This window comes from Manis javanica, chromosome 7, assembly GCF_040802235.1.
Source record: "Manis javanica isolate MJ-LG chromosome 7, MJ_LKY, whole genome shotgun sequence".
Classification (NCBI taxonomy): Eukaryota; Metazoa; Chordata; class Mammalia; order Pholidota; family Manidae; genus Manis; species Manis javanica.
Window position 1 is genome coordinate 122,781,529 of NC_133162.1, and position 12,964 is coordinate 122,794,492.

Consider the following 12,964-nt stretch of genomic DNA (forward strand, 5'->3'; position numbering starts at 1 on the left):
AGGAAGCAATTTTCCATTATGAAACTAATGCAAGCTTATTAATAACATTTTTGAAAATATAAAAAAGAAAAATGAAATCGGAAAAATTCCCGTTATCACATCACCCGAAAACAACTATTATTAGTATTTTACTATAATTATCCTTAAATATGAATTTATGTGATGTATACCACTTAAATTGCACTTATAAATTTTTTTTATTTAAAAAAAGCTAATGCAAATATTTTTTGAGTTATTGCAGTATCCTTATAGACATTGTTTTCATAGTCCAGCCAATAGATGTACCACTATTTACTTAAATATTTTCTTATTGTAGGTCACTGAGTTTGACCAGTTTTGTTAGTGTGAAAGCAGTGCCTCAATGAACGTCTTTTTATATAAGCCTTGTTTCTGCACGTAGAATCGTTCCTTTAGAATGCTGAGTAACTGAATTATCAGTCTAAAGTCTGTGGGTATATTTAATATACTTGAAATTTACTTATTAATTGTTTTCTAAAAGATTTATATGAACATATGCTTCCATTAGAAACTCATTTCCTTTTAGAACTTGGTATATATTTTTTAATTTATATACACAAGTGTGAGAAAAATCCATAATTGCTTTGTTTTCATATTTTAGTCCCTCCTCTCATTGTTTTGTGAATTTTTCTAGTATTTCAAATCACTGTTATGACTAAGGAGAAATTTACTCATCAAATGTATACATTCCTTTGAATTATTATTTACACTTTCTTTTCCTGATCTCCTCTGTGTTTACTCACATTTTGCTAGTTAAGAATGAATAACTTTCTTTTTTTGAATTTTTATTGAGGTGAAATTGGGATATAACCTTGTATTTTTTTCAGGTGTACACCATAATAATTCAGCATTTGCATATATTATAAAGTGATCACCACAGAAGGTCTAGTTAATATGCATCACCATAGAAATGACTCCCCTCATTTTGCCACTCCCACCCATTTCTCTCTAATAAACACTAGTCTGTCCTTGTATCTACCAGTTGTGTTTTGTTTTGTTTGTTTTTGTTTTTTCAATTCCACATACAAGTGAAATCACGTGGTATTTGTCTTTCTCTGTCTGAACCTCAAGGTCCATCCATGTTGTTGTAAGTGGCAAGATTTTCTTTTTTTTTTTTTGGCTAAAGAGTATTCCATTGTGATAAAGACCACATCTTTTTTTATCCATTCATCCATCCATGGACATGTAGGTTGTTTTTGTATCTTGGTCATTGTAAATAATGCCACAATGTGGTGCACATGTCTTTCCAAATTAGTGTTTTAATTTTCTTTGGATAAATATCCAGAAGTGGAATAGCTGTATCATATGGTAGTTCTGTTTTCATGTTTGTTTTTGTTTTTTGGTTTTTTTTACCTTTTTATCCGGATGTTGAACATTCTCACTCATTTTTCCCCCTTCATCTATTTAACCCATCCCCCACACACCTCCCCTATCACAACCTGCAGTCTGTTGATTGGTATACAGCATTTTATACATATACATATACATAGTAATTTTAGTTTTGAGGCACCTCCATATTGTTTTCCATAGTGGTTGCACCAATTTAGATTCCCACCAACAGTGTACAAGGGCTGTCTTTTCTTCACAGCCACTCCAACACTTATTATTTCTTGTCATTTTGAAAATAACCATCCTGGCCAGAGTGAGATGATATCTCATTATGGTTTTTATTTGTATTTCACTAATGACTAGTGACATTGAACACTGCTGTATGTGCCTCTTGGCCATCTGTGTGTCTTCTTTGGAGAAATGTCTATTCAGATCCTCTGCCCATTTTATAGTGGGATTGCTCATTTTTCATTATTGAGTTGTATGAGACCTTCATATAGTTTGGATATTAGCCCCTTAATGGATATACAATTTTCAAATACCTTCCCTTTTCAGAAGTTTGCCTTTTTACTTTGTTGTTGGTTTCTTTGGCTGTGCAGAAGCTGTTGAGTTTGATGTGGTCCTGTTTGTTTATTTTTGCTTTTGTTGCCATTGCCTGTGGAGTCAGATCCAAATCACATAAAAATAGCGCCAAGAGTGATGTCAAAGAGCTTCCTGCCTATGTTGCTTGGTGTGAGCTCAATCTTCTTACATCTGGGGGACTTAATGTGTGGCCTCACATGTGATCTACTCTGGAGAATGTCCATGTACACTTGAGAAGAATTCTGCTGCTTTTGGATGAAATGTTCTGTATCTATCTATTAAGTCCATCCGATGTGTCATTATACAATTTCTTTGATTAACAACATACATTGTATACTACATTCCTCTTTTTTTGAATTATAGAAAGTCAGGACTCTGCAGGGAAGACTATTTATTCCTTTTCCTAGTGAGCACAGCCTTTCTCTTTAGAGCTCTTTCATACCAACAGATTATTGATCTGTTAGTGACTACCCTTGATATCTAGATTTTGCTGAATTTCAGAATTCAGTTGCTAATTCAGTCTCACATGTCTGCAACTGAAGTCCCCCAAGTTGCCTCTTCCATCACTGAACTCTCTCTTTTGCCTTTTTCTCTGGCTGCTGTGGCTGGAGTGCATTTGCCTTTCCATGCTGCTGTAATTACCGTTTCCCAGTTGCTGCTCTGCTGAGCCTGTCAGTTGGCCCCACACATCTCTGCTGCAGAAAGGAGACTGCCGGTGCGAGCCGTTACCTGAGGCTGATGCAAGTTAGCACTTTTGAAACAGCGTCACTGTAGTTGCGGGACGCCAAGGCAAAGCTGATGAAGCATCTCCAGGAACTTGTCTCCGAGAAAGCAGTTACCTAGTCACAGGGCTTGAACAAGTGCAACATAACCTTTAATATGACAGTCTCTTTCTTTATTAATTTTTTAATTACATCCTTGCAAAAATCCAGTAAAATTGACAACATTTTATCAGACAAATTTCTTTTTTGCAACCCCAGGATCAGAGATCAAAGAAACAGTTGTAGCAAAATTTGGGAGGGAAGACTCAATGTATTTATAATACTTACTATCATGTTTCAAAAAAATGACGAAGTATCATGTTCACTTCATTCACTTTGCTGACTATTGACTTACCTTTCTATCATCTTTGGTTCTAACATACATAAGAAAATTATTACTTATGTAATATAACTAAAGAAATACTTATAAAGGACATAAGACCCTTCTTATTTCTTGTGAAATATTGACAATGATGGCATGCCAGTATGAGGATTATTATTGAATAAAGGCAAGTCTAATTCACAGTATTTAATTTGTATTTTAATTCATTGCTAACACCATTTATTTTGATCAAAATTTGTATACTTTTGTACAAAAAGATTCAATTTAACTTCTGATTAAGGCACAGAAGCTTAATCTACTAGAACTTCTGAGCTGAGAATCCCAATAGTTGGTATACTTTGGCTTTCTCGTAGGCAACCTTCCCAGGATCAAGTGCAACTTAACTCGTAACATAGAAATCACTGTTTTAGCTTCTTGTCATAGATTCTTTGGAAATATATAGTCAACTGAACTTAAAGTATAGCAAGCAACATAGATCAGTGATTTCTGTGTGATGTGTGTGTGTTTGCGTGTGTGAAAAGAGAAGTGAATGTGCATTAACTTGTGATTATCTGTGGTGACATTCTGTTTTACATTAACTGGCAGCATTTATATTTTAACGCAATTGGAAGTTCCTAATCATCCTAATTACCTGTTTGTTGAATTACTATTTTAATTAGAAGGAATTAGACTGCAGAAAGTCCCACTTTAACTGGCTTAAAAAATAAAGGACAGCTTTGACTGAGTGCATGTATTGGAAGGGGAAGGTCAGGTGTAGGCATGACTTCATCCAGAAATTTGTCAAGATCCTGAGGGATCCATCTCAGTGTTTCTCAGCTCTGTGCATCTCCACATACTGTTTACCCTTTATTAAAGTGACTTTATTAAAATGACTGTAGCAGACGTAGGCCTCACATCTATATAGAAAATCCTCTCAGGGAAGAAAGCCCAGGTGCAATACTTCCACAGTCCTGACGTTTACTATTACTGAGCTAGCTTTGATTGAATATTCAGGTCTGAACCCCATGACTGTGATGAAGGGAATGGGATGTTCTGAGTCAAGGTCACATATCCACACCTGACGCTTGGAGGATGCCCAGATCACATTACCTACACCTGAAGCTGGGAGGGGCGCTGACATTCCTGGAAGCAGTGGGAAGCAGTGGGATCGCTAAAAAAAGTCAGGGACTGTTAGAAACGGACAGGTTGAAAGGGAAATGCATCCCAAAGATATCATCAACAAATACAGATTTTAAAAATCTGCATTACCTGATGCAAAAGAAAGTCTGTGGTACTCAAATTCTTATCTCTCATTCTAGAGGGACTGACATTATTCTAAAAGACATTGTAGCTATTCCTTGTAGTGTGAGAGAGTGGGTGTCAAAGAGGAGTTCAGCAGGAAAGCAGAATGAAGAGAAAGCTGGACAATTTCCCAGCTCTCCTGAGTGAGGTCTTCACAGTACGGCTTCATTAATCTCTTTGAAGTAATCCCTCAGAACATCAGACACGCATTCAAATGTTAGTACAAAAATACATTTCAAAGCCAAATGTGAATGCTTTTCTTACCATGTATCATTTTCGATTAACTATGTCTCTTTGATATGGTATAATTATTCCTCCAGGTTTTAGCCAATAATGGCTTTCGGCAGGCCCAGGAGAGATATTCAAAGTATTTAACAACTGCTATGTCAGGGGCTTCTGCCAATCATAGTGCCCCCAGCCAAGGAGATGGGTTCCCACTAAAGTCCCAATGTCCCTGAACTTCACAGTCTTGATTAAATGCAGCCTGATTACATCTTTCCATAGGCAACCTTTGAGTAGTTAGTGTGAACTCCTTAGTTCTAAGAAAGATTTGTTATTTTAAAAATGCAACTGTAATGGTACAAATATGATGTCAAGTAGCTTAATATTTGTGAGTATGAGGTCTGTTCAGTGATTTTCCCTATCTGTTTGAACTTTTTCATTACAATGAGGAAGTATATATTACTTTATAAATAAATGGTTATCAAACATAAGCTTTGTGATCTGGAAAAGTTTTCCTCTTTGCCTTGTTTTTCATTTCTCACTCCCATGTCAATAATCTATAGCTTGTATTTTACCTTTTGGGAGAAGGCGATTGCTGAAAGGAAGCCACCATGTTTTGACTGCCATCCATCAATTGTTTGTCTACATCCACAGCTCTGTCAATTTTAGAGACGGGTGATTACAGAGCGCACACCTGAGATCTGCCCACTCACAGAGAATGATCGTTTTATTGGGAAACTCGATTTTTCTCAGGGAAACACTGCAGATAAATTCTGGAAAACTTTTGGTGGCTACTCTGCCCTCATCACCCATAGTTTCCTGATGTCATAGTCTCTGTTTTCAGATTCACCATGGAAGTAAAACCTGGAGTCAGGAACACCTATCCCCATGATAGGTCAGAGTACATTTAGACGTATTTTTCTAACATCAAGAATAAGTTGTACTGATATATGTAGATCTATCAATATTCTAATAAAAATCAGAGAAACTTATTGAAATGATTAGAGCTGGATTACTGTGGACTCTAATTGCTACTAGGAACTGTTTATTAATTGTAACTCCCTTCAGTCTGAGAAAAAGAGAAAAAGAAAAATAAGTAAAGCATCATTTAGAAATGCCATTGATGTCTTTTTTTCTCCTTCTCAGAACAGGCAATGTAGTAACTTAACCATAGTTAAAAGAAGCCCATCTTGACCACTCTTTAAGTTAAAAAAAAAAACAACCCTTCCTACTGCAGCATTTCATCCATTCTTCCTAATTCAGCCCCTTTCTCATCTCTGTAATAATTCGAAGTCCCTGGAATCAGTGCACTACCCGAGGAGAGAAGGTTCATTTTGTCAGTGTGATGCGCACTCCCGAGTTATGTCTATATTCTAGACATACTTACTCAACCTCTAGCATTTCAGACTCAAATACCCAAGATGGAATTCAAAACTTGATTGTCTTGCATACTTTTCTATTTAGTAAATGCCAGCCTGTTGCTGCAATCATCCTTGGCTTGTAGGAACTTAGGAGTTTTATCTGACCCCTCACTGTTTCTAATGCCCACACCCAACAAACTGATAATTTCCTGTCAGTTTCATCTCTTAATGTGCATCAGCTCACTATCCTTCCCTGCTATTTCCCTCTTCCAAGTTACTTTGTCTGCTATACCCACACTCGTCCCTCCTCACCCAATTCATTCTCTCCCAGCTGCCAGGATAAGCATATTAAAAAAATTAAAGCCGATAAGGATAGTCTTTTTTATGTAAGAGCCCTTAGTGGCTTCCCATGACTCCGAGAATTAAAAACAAAACAAAACAAACCGCTGGTCTTGCTTGATATGGCTCAGAAGGTCCTGGATCAGCAGTTCTCAACCCTGGTTTCAAATGATCAATATCTGGGATTCTTTTACTCAGTACCTCAAGTGAGATTGAGTCTACTTTTTCAGTTTTATTTTTGATGTTCTAGGGACAGAGTCTGGTTGGATTAACCAGATCTATAGGGTGGGATGGACAAGTAGAGGAGTGAATGGAATGGCAACTCCCAGAAGATGAGAGAGCACCGGCAAACCGACGAGTGGGCACGCTGGGACCCAGCTCATGGAATGCTGGGACTAGAGTGACTGCACAATTACAGCCATGGGTTGCCTATAGTTTGTCAGGGTTTTCCTGAAAAACAGAACTAATAGGATATTCATTCATGTGTTCATTCATCTATTTGTTTTAAGGAATTCGTTCTGCTGACTATGAAAAGTGGTTAGGTCCAAACTGATGGAGGATGCTGGCAGGTTAGAAACTCAGAAGAGTTGTAGTTCCAGTCCAAAGGCAGTCTTCCAGCAAGCCAGGAAGACTGATGTTACAGATGAAATCTGAATGCAGTCTGCTGGAGAATTTCCCTTGCTTGGGTTTAGCATTTTGGTGTATTCAAGCCTTAACTGATTGGATAAGGCCCACCAACATTTTAGTGGGCAATATGCTTTACTAAAAATCCATGATAAAATGTAAATCTCATCCAAAACACCTCATAGAAACCTCCAGAATAATGTTGGACCAAATATTTGGGAACCATGGCCCAGTGAACTTGACATATAAAATTAGCCACCACACGCTGCTCATTTACTTTCATTTGTGCAGCCTTTTAAAAGACTGCCATCAATGAATCAGGGTATGTAAAGTGTTATCTGTTAATTTCGAGACCATTTTCTTAAGAATTACAATGAAAATTTGTTAAATCATTAGATTTCTGGACATGAATATAAGTTGATAGAATCAGAACTTGCCTCTTAAACACAGCAAATTATTTTTCTACCGAGTGAAATTTGAGAATAATGTTTCTTCTGAAATAACCTAATTGTTTGGTAGCTATTATTTCCTTTGATTGTTTGTTGTACTATGTACACAATAATGATCAATATGTTTCGTCAGTATTTCCCCGAGTTCTCAAGGGTTTTAGCCAATGGTTTTATGAAGGGTTTGAATACAGTACGGAAAAAAATTGCATGATCTTTTATTTATTATTGTTGTTGCTGTGTGACTAGGAAATCATCCATGATATTTACTTGGAAGGGCATTGGAAAATTAACTTTCCACTAAGTTTCTTTCACCTGACCTAAAGAATATTCTAAATTTAACTATAAGAAAACTGTACCTTTCGATGATATTATATAGTCTTCTGAAGAATAAAGTATGCATGAGAGGAAGATGTCTTTATTATCTTCTTACAGTGAATTAGTAAATATGCATATAAAAGAATTTCCAAAATCATTTCCTTAGGACATTACTCATTTCAAAAATTGGTTCAGTAGTTGAAAGTTCAGTTAATATTTTATACTACATTGCTTCTTTTGAGAGTCATGATATGCACTGAAGAATATTAATGATTCTGAGAAGTACTCCAGTAAAAAAAAAAAAAAGTTTCAAGTTTCATTTGTTTTACCTAAAACGTTCCAAACTGGTTTATTTATAAAACCATATTTTTATGTAACATTATTCAACATAGTTCTGCAACATATTTAGAGTTGCTAATTTAGCAGTTCCTGTCTTTAATTATTCATTTAAGAACAACCACTTTTGAGCTCCTTCTCTGTACTAGGCAATGTATTCTGCTCTGGGACATACAAATATGCATAATATAGTGTTTCTTTTTTGGGAGAAGATACAATTTGGAATTTCCAGACACTTTGAAAAACTGTGATCTAGATGTGTCATAGAGCCCCAAACAGTGTGTTACAAGGGGTTTATGGTTGTATATTTGTTTTCTAGGTAAACTTGGTGTTAAGAAAAATATTGTTTTGAAAAAACATAATCCCGCTGTGAGAAGTGGGAACAAAAACAGGTTTTAAAGCAGGATAGGGACTTGATCAGTTAGAAATGCTTTCAGGAAGATCACTTGGCAGGAATATGATGGAGGGATATAGTAAGGAGAGCCTGGTGAGAGAAAGAACAGATGGGAAGCTATTACAATATTTCAGATGAGTGATCCTGAGTTTCTGAACTAAAGCAGTTGCAGTAAAATTGGATAAGACAGGCCAGATTTGAGGAAAAAACTAACAAAAGAAGCTGATGTGTTAAATATGGAGAAGGAAGGGAGGGAGAAGAGGGGGTCAAAGATGAATCTAAGATGTCTACCTTAGGGCGTGTGTGGCTGGTCGCTCCGATCACATCTGAGGCCAGAGGGAGGGACAGTGTTGTGTCCTGGGAAAGGAGAACTGAGTTTAGATTGGAACTCACAGAATTTTCTAGTCCTGTAAGGCAACGATATGGACATATCCAATGGAATGCAGAAATGTTGGTGAGGAACTCAAAAGAGAGGATGATTGACAGATTTACTTGGGAGTCATCAACTTATAGGTAATTGAATTTGAAACCATCGACGGGAACATTCAGGAAGCACATAGAGTAAGAAACGAGAGGAATCAGGCTGACGCTAATGGGTATAGTGCACACTAATGAGGTAAAGCCCTTGAAGAAGGCCAAGGCCATGTAATTTACAAACATTCGAGGAGAACAGCAGACAGTGGTGTTCTGGCTGATAGGGAAGCGGCTCAGTGCTGCACAGGGTCCACTTCCCTAATCATTTTATTTTCCTTTGCAGTTTCCTCCATTGCTGGTGTGCTCAGAAACCCTTCTTTAGAGATATTAATATGAACCAACATCATCTTCTATTTAATAGGTTTATTTTATACATGTAATTCTTCAACCTAATGACATTTATTTTGGGGTAAAATGTAGCATATAAGTTTGAGTTGGTGCCCCTCTTCTACCCAAAAGTGAATTTATCTACCTCAGATATGCACCACTTCAACACAGTTCTGCCTCAGCTCTGTCTCACCTGTTCTACTTGCTGCAGCTCAGTGACAATTTTCAGGATTAACGGGGTGTATAGACTGTGACTGACTTTACCACATAGGTTTCATGCCTCCTGCCCTAAGGCTTCCTCACCAATGCACAGGATTGTAGACCATAGTTCCTATTTGATGCTGAAATGTGTGTAATAAGGATGTGTGTGTGCATGTGTGTGTGTGTGTTTGTGTGTGTGTGCTGTGTACACTGAAGTAATCTCCTTGGGGCACATTGGTGACCAACTAATGACAGATTAGAGACAGGGCAGATAAAAATCAAATTTTCTGTCTTCTGATACCAGATGATGTTTCATGAGAAGCAACTGTCTACATTACCTCTTAGAAAATGGTCTCCCAAAATGAGGCGGTCTGTTCTCGCACCCTTCACTGGCTTTCCCCTTTCCTTCTGCATGCCTCTTTCCTTCATTCTTGATGTCTGGGGTTAGACTCCCTAATAAGGAGCATCCCATAATCCTTTGCCTCAGGACCTGCTTTCCATAGATCCAGAGCTAAGACAATACCCAAGAATAACAACAACTTTAATTAAAAATCCATTCTTGCCTCATAGGTTTGAAATTTTTTATGATGTAGCAGATTATTAAGTGAGTTTTTGGGTGAATAATCTGTTCAACTGATGTCTCTATAGCTTATTGATTATAGTTACATAAGACATTTTATTATGAGGTTTGCCAGTTCCCTCCACATTATTCTTTATTTTCAAAATGTTCTTACTTCTTTTGCTAACGCATAATGTTATCAACGTATAATGCAATCCTGTATAATGTTATCTGGTCTGGCTGCTTCATTCATCACAGGCCTCAAGAGTCATGAGCAATGCAATGGTTTTAAGTTCCTACATTTCTAAGATGAAGCTCCAGACCTCTTTGAAACATGCTCAGATGTTATGAAACTGGTTTAGCCAACATTATTCCACTAGGTATTTCCAGCTGGTTATAAGAAAACCAAGACTTACTGGGGTTGTAGTGAGAACTGTTTTGTAAAGGGTTGACAGATTACTGTCTGTTTTCATCACAACTGCCCAAGAAGGAAAGAGGAAGATAAAACCAGGTGGAAGGGATTTCAAGAGAATATTTTGGGAAGTTTGACATGAATTCCCTGAAGCTGGAGGGATACAAGAACAAGAACGGAGTCACACTTGGGAAGTGTTTTGGTGAGCTCTGCCTGGAAAGAGCAGCGAAGGCAGCTAGGTAAGGGCATTTCACTGGCAGAGGCTGCACTCAGTGGGCAAAGTACCTCTGGGGACTGGAGCTGGCAGTTAGCCATCTTCTAAAGGACCTCAGAAGTGCTCTGGCTAGGAATTCAAAGAGGCAGATGTATTCCCAAAGGCAGGAAGCTGAGGGAAGAACTATAGGCAGCTAGCAAGGTCCATCTGTAATTGGAGGGTACCAATAGGGAAACTCTGAAAGTTCTCAAAAAGAACATCTTCAAAAGGGAAAATCCTCCATCAAAGAGCTAGTGCCCCTGAGGTTTGAAGTCTTTTAATTCTTTGTCACTCCATGAACTGGAAACTGTGCGTCTTGGGCTATGGTGACTGCCAGGGGCAGGGAGCACTGGAGCTGCTGGCGGGGAAGGACGTGGCTCAGGGCAAGCCACCACCTTAGCCAGCACCTGTGATCGCATCTAGAGCCCACCTAGGAGGCTGTTTTGTCTCCCCCAAGTCGTAGTTCTGGTGACTAAGATTTTCTTATCATATCTATGGCTGCTTTTCCAGGAAGATAAACCTAGTCCTTTGATAACTGGGCGTGGGCAGACGCCAACTCCCTGCCACCTTATCAACACAGAACACATGGCTTCTGTTGCTTCATCTCTCACCCAAGTGGGGCCATAACCTTTACTGAACTAATACTACGGCCTCCTAATGTGCTTAAGGAAATCAACCCCAAGCACTTGGAAAGCCATTCCAGGATGGATTACTCTTCTAAGAATGCTGTCCTCAGTGATTCCATAGTAACTTCCTGTCTTTGTCTTATGCTGTAGAACTAACTTTCCGCACCAGAGAAGAAAGGGGGTAACCCCATGCATCCAATCTCTTGTCAGGAACCCAGGCTGGGAGAGTACCTACTACCTGTGAGCTCCAGCAGGCCGGGATCTCTGTTCAGCACAATGATCCGAATATACTGAGAGGGGTAAGGTCAGAGTGTATAAAAGAAAGAATTCAACCAATGACTTTTGTTAGAAGTTAAAGGAGTAATGATTACACCGTCTCACTCTAGGTGGCTAATTGCATTTTCATTGTCATTTGATCCTCGCATTTACTGTTCAATCAATGCAACTTTCACCCTCCGTCATATTTTTTGAGGGACTCTTCCGGTGGTCACTCATTGTTGATGCATACGTCTAGGTCTGGTCAAGCAACACAGGCTTTTGTCTTCCTTTCCCTGCTCTGTCTCCTCTTGGGGATGCAAGGCACCTTGCAGAGAAGACAGCTCTCTCTGCTGCCAGCTATGTCCCTTCTCTTGGGGAGAAGTGTTTGCGGAGCAGCCTGCGGAGCTGGTTATGCGGTTGCCTTTACTGAGCGTTTCAGTCGACAGCTGCCACATCCCCACCTCTGTTTTGAAATTGGGATTAAAGCTGCTCCATCCTACAGCACGAGGCCAGCATTCTTAGATATCCTCGTGCTCAGAAACCAAGCTTTTTCAAAAGTGCTCTCCCCCTGCAGCGTCAGTATTTTTCCACAAGGGTACAAAAGCATGCTGCTTATATTCAACCTACATTTTTTTTCACAGAATTTGTAATGAAATGGTCTATTCTATTTTTTTTACTTAGAATCCCAACAACCCTTTCCCAAACCTACACATTTGTGTGATTCATGCTTTATATTAGCCCATTAGACCCTGGATAAGAGGCATTTTGTGTAATAGGTAACCTATGCCGAATTATTCATCCCTCTGTGACTGAGGTGTTCTTACTACTTCTTGGCCTCATTCCTTCTTCCTTTCAAAGGAATGAGTTGTCTTTCATGAGGCTTTCCAGTCCCTCAAGGAATTTACTTTCATTAGCTTGGCCTCATTATTCACCCAACTGTCAGGGAATCTAAGAAGCAGATACAATTGAGGATGAAACTGTCATCTCTCACCTACTCCCTTCCATTCCATCTATTAGGTTGCAGAGGGTCATGGAGGATGGATTTGCCCCACAGAGCCCGGCAGTTTTTCAGCCTTGCTGGGGACCACGGTGACAATGGAGGAAAGGTGTAAGTTGGTGGGAATCTGCACCCCAACCCAGTTTCAAAGGGATGGCTCTGTTTTGTTTCCTCACTAATCAGTTTTCTTTTTAAGAAAATGTTCTGAGAATTTTATTCTCCCTACCTTCAACCACAATTCTAGAATGTACTTAGGGTCATGAGTTACTTAACATTGGCAACTATTCACAATAACCCTGGTTTACTGCAGTCAATCATAACTTCTTGCAAACAGCTGGTGAATAGTACATAATTCTGAAAAACTTATTTTCTGTATAAAATGCTTATTTCCCACACTTTCTTCATTAACAGTTGCATGAAACTAATTTATTACTTACTGTGTGTATTAAGAGGTGTCTTGGGATATACTTATTTATCACTGTTACAATTGTTTTCTTTTATTT